The sequence below is a fragment of the Larus michahellis genome, chromosome 1 (assembly GCF_964199755.1).
Source record: "Larus michahellis chromosome 1, bLarMic1.1, whole genome shotgun sequence".
Lineage (NCBI taxonomy): Eukaryota > Metazoa > Chordata > Aves > Charadriiformes > Laridae > Larus > Larus michahellis.
Genome location: NC_133896.1, coordinates 26,065,539 through 26,074,034, shown reverse-complemented (window position 1 = coordinate 26,074,034; position 8,496 = coordinate 26,065,539).

The following is an 8,496-nucleotide window of genomic DNA, read 5'->3' as shown; positions in this document are numbered from 1 at the left end:
AAATCTGAGTGGGTGATTAAAGCTGAAATCTCCACCAGATGACAATGTTTGTCCTCAATCAAATATGCTGGTTTTGAACTAAAAATATGTATAATATATTGATTCTTAATAATGAATAAATTCTTACATTTCTAAAACAGGCAGCAGGCACAGAGCACCTCCAGACTGCACCTTAATTGTATGTGATGCTAGATACAAAGGTGCTTAGCTGTGGCTACTACAAATTTTGCAGGGCCCTGTAAAGTCTCTGAAGACTTACCTGACCTGCACTTGTCTTCTTTTAAAAAGCTTGATGTGACCATATCACTTGCTGCTTATGCTCTACATCTAACAAAATGGGCCTGTATTTTTGAAAGGAAGCACCAAGGAATGATTACACATTAGCTTTATATAGTTAACACTGCATAGGTGTATTATGTTTTCACTTATCTATATAATAACTTTCAGTCCTAGCATGATAATTTAATCTTCTCTCCATTCTGTTCTAGCTTGTTCCAAACACTGTCCCATTTGGCACAGAAACTTCCAGTTCTCTGTTGGAAACCAAATATTTTTCTTTCCAGGGGCAGACATTCTTCAGTCAAGTTCAACTGAGTGGCCCACAAGGGAGCTCTCTCTGTTGTCCAAGCTAGAAAGATACGTTTATGAGCCAGCATCAGTAAATAAAGAAGGCAAGTTACATCTGTCCTCCAGCACTTGAGGTCACTGAGCAATTCCAGAATCATAAGTCACCGATTCAATGGAATTTCCCATTCAAATGATTAGGGCACATTAGACCATATCACAAGCCAAAACACTGGATTCTTAGTGCATTCCCATTAAAAAAAAATGCTGTGAAACAGGTTTTTCTGTATGGCATCTCCTACAGAAATTTTCTGCAATACTGTGAAAGAGTATGGAGAGGTTAAGAGAGAGAAATTCTTTGACTATGAAATATCCTGTGCCTTTTAATGAACCCTGCAGCCTACAGTGAGCCATATACCTGGTATGAGCCCAGACCAGTTAGAGAATTCCTTCATTGTCTAAAATAGGGGGACGCAGCAGGGGCAAGGAGAGGTGCTGGGGAGGGCCCATGAGAAAGCAGCCCCCCATAAGGGCGTGCTGACAAGGGCCCAGAAGGTAATTCCTGTGAACAGCCAGAATGTGCTCCAGCCCCAAGGGTTAGCTGCAAACCCTGCCAGTTATGGGGTTCAGCAGGGATGAGAAAATAAAAGTAGAAAATGAGAGCTTCTTGGTGGGAAGAGCGTGGTTTTATTCTGTGGTGCTGCCTACCGGGTGCCATACTGTATGAGAAATATGCTAGAGGTCATTTAAGCTAAACAAATGTGTAATTGATTATCCAGTCATTGCATGTCACTACACAGAAAATGAATGCATTGCTCCGAGATCTAACATTTATTCATATATAAGACCGTATGAATTAAAAAAATGCAATTATAAAGCACTGCAGTCTATTCTTGTAAATTGCCTGTTGTAATTTTAGCTCTAGACAACACTGACAAATTACAGTCCTCATCTCAAGGATAGGAGATGCATTGCATAATGCAGATCTATAGTGTTTAGAACCATTAATCATCAAGTTCTGGCAGCACCGTTTGTGTTAATCCTATTTACAAAAGAAGAGACCTGCTAAGACATACTATTTTAGGCTTTTCTTCCTCCAATAAATATTCTTTAGAGGCAAACACTTGTAACCTGAATTTATGTTTAGCCTCAAAATGGAAAAACTGCCCAGACATAATCACAGCAAAGAAATGTTGTCATCCATGATAAAAAAGAATTAAGACCTATTTCTATTTTTACCAAATACTTACCTGTTACTATGTTAATTAGCTGATAAATGTTTGAAAGTTACAATGTTGTGTTCATAGAATCATAGAATGGTTTAGGTTGGAAGGGACCTTAAAGATCATCCAGTTCCAACCCCCCTGCCATGGGCAGGGACACCTCCCACTGGACCAGGCTGCTCAAAGCCCCATCCAGCCTGGCCTTGAACACTTCCAGGGGTGGGGCAGCCACAGCTTCTCTGGGCAACCTGTGCCAGTGTCTCACCACCCTCAGACTAAAGAATTTCTTCCTAATATCTAATCTAAGTCTCCCTCTTTTAGTTCAAAACTGTTACCTCTCGTCCTATCGCTCCAATCCTTCCCCATCTTTCTTATAGGCCCCCTTTAGGTACTGAAAGGCTCCTATAACGTCTCCCCCGAGTCTCTTCTTCTCCAGGATGAACAATCCCAACTCTCTCAGCCTGTCCTCATAGCAGAGGTGCTCCAGCCCTCTGATCATCTTCGCAGTCTCCTCTGGACTCGCTTCAACAGCACCATGTACTTCTTATGTTGGTGGCCCCAGAGCTGGATGCAGTACTCCAGGTGGGGTCTCATGACAGTGGAGTAGAGGGATGAGTAGTGTTACCGGAGGGTTTTAAGATTCTACCTTGTAAAAAGAATTAGATGCTATTGGATTTTTCTCAAAAATTTATAAAACACTGTCTTGGAAAGTATATAGTTTTTCAAGTTTTCTGTCAAATTTTTCAGGTGAGACTCTCCTTTTCTATATACAGATCATTGTCAATCATAGAATATGAGATTTCACTGCTAACAAAAGTCATTCTTAATGATATCAGGATATAAATACAATCACAGTCAAACTGAAATGAGTTTATAATAATGTATAATCATTAATATTTTTTATTAAATCTTTCCCCTATTGCTGAAAGATGCCCAATATCAGGTTAGACCAGGAAATGTTTTTTTGATCCCGTAAAACTTTGTAAGGTTTCCTAAATGTTCTTTTTCTTTATTAAATGATGCTAAACCCTTTCAACGTTATGGATGCACAGATAATAATCTGGCAGTGAGAGGAATTTACCTAGGATGGGAAAGAATCACGTTCAGTCTGCAGGTCTGCCACTCCTCCCTGTCCCAGAAATCGTCTCCAGCCACCAAGAAATCAACACTGCGGTGGGTTGCTTAAGCTAGAGATAGATTACGGCTTTTTGCATTTGTACATTTTGTTTAAATTCTCTTCAACAAAGCCGTGAAGCTGTGTACCCAACATCCCAGATCGAGAGAATATTCGTTGGACTAGCTCTATAGCGGTTTCTCACACCTAGCAGTCAGGGGACTAATTTAAGATCAAGAAGAAAAAATCTCAGGCCCAACACCTAAATAAGGTAGAAGAGACTCTTGAATTTGCCGCTTATCTCCCGAGAGAGTTTCACGATCACATATTATACCTCTCGCTCTCTTTGAGTTTTGCATTTCAGTAGAAGTCCTGTTGAAGCACCTAGGTTCTTGCCAGTGCCTTAGTATATACTGAACGAGTATTTTCCAGCTAAAAAATTGTTTCATTGAAGAATTCCCAGTCAGCTGCATTCCCAAGTGTTTTGCATTAATCCTTAAGGGCAGAGACACAGAGAAGAGCAAAGATCTGAGATTGTCTCTAAGTAGAATACAGAATTTCTCATTACTGGGGAAAAAATACTTACTTTTTGTTTTCAAATTGAATTAGGGTAAAAAATGCAGTAATTTTATTACTTTCCTCATAAATTATTGACAGATATTTGACAATAAGGAGGTGTTTTCTTAATAAAAATATGTTCCCCTGCCACATTAATTTAGAGTTGCTGACATGCTGTAAATTCAACTTGTGGCCTCCCATGAAGTAGCTCTCTCTTCTGGTAAAGCCCTTAATTCTTAGAACTTCTGCAATACCAACAAATTTAATGGGCAAAACATAGGCGAATGTAAAAGACCTGACGGCTCTGCAACCAACGTGCATGAAAATGAGAGCTGTCAAATCTCTTAATTAGAACCTCTTCACCAAAATTAACTCTTTTGTGAGTAAGATCTCCTGCTCGTGGTAGAAAAGCTGGTTTTGAAGTGGCATTCCTACCACTTGCTACACTGGAAATACGCTGCTCATTGCAATCGATGCCAACTAAAATTATGCCAGTTAAGTCCACAGTGACTATGGAACTCTCTTCCTATTTTGCTGAAGCACGGTACTGTCACAAGGGGGATGTCTAACAGGGAAACTCTCCACACGCACTGAAATAAAAGAATATAGCCCACTTAAGATTTAGATTTCTTTTTTGGAAAGAATTGCCTTTGCAATACATGAGAATTGTGGACATGTCTGAAAACTTGAAACAAGATCAGTGCTTCTAAAATGGACTGCAATGGGACTTATCGCCGGTTCTGTTTTAGCAATGCGATTTCAAATAACCTTGGGCCTGTTTACATTAAAGATTTTTGCATTTATGCAAACATTAGGTAATCTGTTACATCACTACGGTATGTGCTGATTGCAAACCTTTAGAAGTCATCTAAAAATATGGTAAGGTTACTCCACCAATACATGAGATGAAAAACAAATTAGGTATTAACTTAGCCTGTGGCCACCTTTTATTCTTTATTTATGTAGTAACTAACATGACAGGGCTCTCCACATGTGGGATGATGAATTTGCATTTCAGAACAAAGATTGTAAATAATAATCATCTTAAAGTAAGCTAATGCAAGTCAGTAGGGAATAAAATTAGTTCACTTGTAAGCTAAGCAGATATATTTTTAATTGTGTTGCAAATTTGACCAACGATGTATAAACCAGATATGTTTAGACCATGTGAAATATTTGTAAAAGTTAAAAACATCACACCAAAAAAGTCAATAGGACAGCTGGAGAGGAGCTTACGTGCTCTCCAAACTGTCTGTATTTTCATCAATTGTATACATCTCTAATAAAATAATCATGTAAATTAGGTTCTCCAGAAGGATCACTTGATTATATCTTTAGAGCATCACAGCTACAATGTTACTACCATCACGTAGTAAAATCCAGTAATAAAATAAAGTTACCATCCAGTAATAAAATTTCAAGAAAGTCAGTTCTTCTTCCTTTTTTTCCCCCAAGTTTTGCCTAACGTTATCGCAGCAAAGAGGCAGACCTGTGTCTTGTGCTAAATTCCAGTAGATCTGCCCTCCCTTTGTAAGAAGTTACATTATTTGCATTCTGTCACAAGGATCTGTCCTTTCCTGCAACTCCTCTGAGTCTGAATTCTGGATTCTCAGGTGCCGTAATCTCTGTGCACAGCCCTTGCTTAATGATCACGAAGGAGAAGGTGATTTCTGGGTTATCCTCATGTATCCGACAGCGTATGCCCAGGAGCAGTGAAGATTCATGCCCGCCCTCAAAGTCTGCATCCTCTCCTGTGGCAGCTCTGCTCCTTCAGTCAATCATAATGTCACTATTTTGGCAAATTTCTCGGAGTATTTCCTCCCCCTGCTGCTGCTTTCAACCTCTTTGCATTTGCTCCAGGGATAAAGGAGGCTACAAGGGCATGAATTTGGGTGGAGGGTAATACGACTGCATTCTCATCTCCTAACGTTCGGGTTTTCTTTTGCCTTTTTTTTTTTTTCACCTGCTCCATCTGCAGACCTCAACTCTCAGAAGACATGCCTTCTGAGCAGCACAGGGGGAAGACACCTATGATAGTGTCATATCCCACACTATTCTGTGCCACTGATGTCGTAGCAGCCGTTCATAGCATTTCTTGCTGGAAAGCTAGCAGATGTGGACCTCTTCCAGCCACAAGAATGTGCTGACCTCATGGAAAAAAGTATGACTGTAAATCTGACAATTATAAAAAGGCAAGAAATATCTTTCATTACAGACAATCAGCTAAAGGCATTTGAAATTTTAAATTTTACTAGAAGCATTTAAATAATCATTAAAATAATTATTTTCAAACTTTATTCCCACACATGCCATGTGCCCCAGCGTTCAGGATTTTAAGAAAATCAAACCAGACATTCTTTGAGGACTGAAACTGCTTGAGTTGTTTCCTTGTGCATTTGTGGCTTGCAACAGTGCTGAATAAGTTATGTTCAACAACTGAAGCTTTTTCCACAGTCGGGGAACTCATTGCTTTCGTGTGTGGATTTTCTTGAGTCTAATAGGTGGCAGGTTTGTGCTGCAACCTTTGCCTCAGTGAAAGGAAGAAAAAAATCCAAAACTGTTAGGGACAACACAGCATTTAAGGAGTACACAATTCCTCTCCAAAATAACTTTTCTTTCAGATAGGCTGAAATTAGTCAATTAATTCAATAGAGACAGGGCAGAGTGAAAGGACAGATAAAGAAGTGTGTACACAAACATATGGATTGCTCATATGAGCTTTATTTCCTTAGGAAGTCAGGATAAAACGCTGCAGTGATTAATATATAAACAGCAGTTGCTCATATCCTGCAGACTTTCAGGAAATAACTGAAATCTGCAAGTAAATTTAACTGAGTCTGTAGCAGATAAAATTAACTAAAAGATGAAGATGTAATTGCCTGAGTCTGTACACAAAGTCAAGCTGAAAGATAAATGGCAGTTCCATTTTCCTGTTGACTGTTAAAGCAAATTAATTATCTGGGGTCATGGATTTCTTCCAGAAATAAGAATGCGAATCCCAGAATTTGAAAGAGTTTGTAATAAGTAGAAAAGGAAAGTGATTTCTCAGATAGATTACCATCCAACCACAATACTTCTGGGCCAAATTTGCCCTTTTGAGGATCATTTTGTGGAAGTGTGAAGTTTCTGCACAGAGCTGCACTAGACAAGGGTAACATTATGTATTTGCTAGTCTCACCCAGCTTTTTTCCTAGGATCCGGCTTTGGATGGAGTTTCCCATTACATAAAGTTGATTGCCCAGAACAAATACGATCATGCTGTAACCCTTACATGGTGCTCAGTCTCAAGACAATTTAGTTATTTAACTAATGTCCTCCAATAGCCATGGTGTGTAGTACGGCAGGAATGATAGTTATTTCCTGCAGAGGGAGAATGAGGCTGTGGGTGATGCCCCTGCAGCAGCAGAAGGGGTGGAATATGGGAGATGGTGGGGTCCATGGCAGCTGGGAGGGACAGCTGGACTGTGAGACTGGGGGGACTGGAAAGAACGGAAAAACGGCAGCAACAGCAGAAAAATAGCAGGCAACAAACAGGAAGTGAGGAGGAATTATAATAAAATAGTTGAAAGCATGTGAGGAGAGCAGCGGGCCTGATGCTGACACTGGCAGACAAAACTGCTAGGAATGCTGCGATGGACAACACATGCTCGCAGCAGCGCACCGTGGTGAATGGATTCTGGCCCGCCAGACAGGACTGCTGTAGCGCAGCAGTGGCAGGTGCCAAAGAAAAGCAAAATGCTCATTTCTGGTAGTTTGAGAGCTACCCAGGCTTGTAGTTGCACGTAGGCTCTGTTGCACCACTGCCTGGTGCCGCTTAGCTGTCACTGTGTCTTAAAGTGTGCAACAAACGGGCAGCGAGGCTCCCGAATGAAAAATCGAAGCACAGGAACCTACCAGCAGCAGCTGAAACCTGAAGCACCACTCTAGGGATGGGCTAGGGAGGTCTTTCCTGATTTTTTTCCAAGCAAAGCATTAGAAACGCGTCCTTCTTGAAAACACGGAAGCAAAACATAAGGACTATAGGTCTGGAAACACTGGATTAGACAAGAGTTAAAAATCAGAGTACTGAAGAAAATATGCAACTCTGAGAGTCCTAGATGGGTACAGAAAGCTCCGGAAATCATTCAGAACGGATCTGGAAGGAACAAGGAAAGAGAAGGACTGACAGGTTGATAGCAAGAGGAATATGAAGATGGAAAGGATGGAGGTAGAGATGTGGCAAACATCCCTACACATGGGAAGAGATAGAAGAAATTAGAGTCATAGAAAAAGGACATTATAGAGATCTGGAATGTGTAAGGACAGATGAGAGGGAGAAGGTGTAAAAGTCTTAACCCCATCTGAGAAGCGTACATCAGAAGATAAATCCATGTTTTTAATCAGTTTTTTTCCTGTCAGTTTAAAACTAATGAAACCCATGCAAGCAATTATCTTTAGGTAGATCAGGCAACTGTAATATTCTTTTATGCCATCATTCCGTCACAAGTGATGATACATGATTTATGTGAAACAGTTTCTGGAGAAATGCCATCAACATTAATAATGTTATAACAACAGGAGAAAACAGCAGCTCCTGTGGCCTCCCTTTCTTTCTCTGTGCTACGTAGTTCTGTTGCTGTAAAGAACTTTTTTGAGTAATGTCGATTGGAATTCACAAATTGAATTTATTTTTACCTTGAGTTCATGGTTGGTGTTTAGTTCTTTTTCACCCTATTTGCATCCCAACAAACACTGTCATTTATCCATGTTTCCTTATCAGGAGCTGTTCTAATTAGGCTGTTCTAAATGTTGAGTTAATCAATAGAGTTAATTCTTTACATTTATACACAATGAGAAGTTTTCCATTGTAAAAATAGTTTCTTTTTTATGGTCTGAGTTGATAATCACTTCTTAGATGTCAGTTTAGGCTCACTTCCATCAGTATGTCATGATAAGTAGCACTTATACACACAATCCCACTGACGCTGGTGTGGCTACTCATCCGACTATACAATATGAATTAACAATGGCAGAAATGAAAAATGTGGCAGTTTCTCC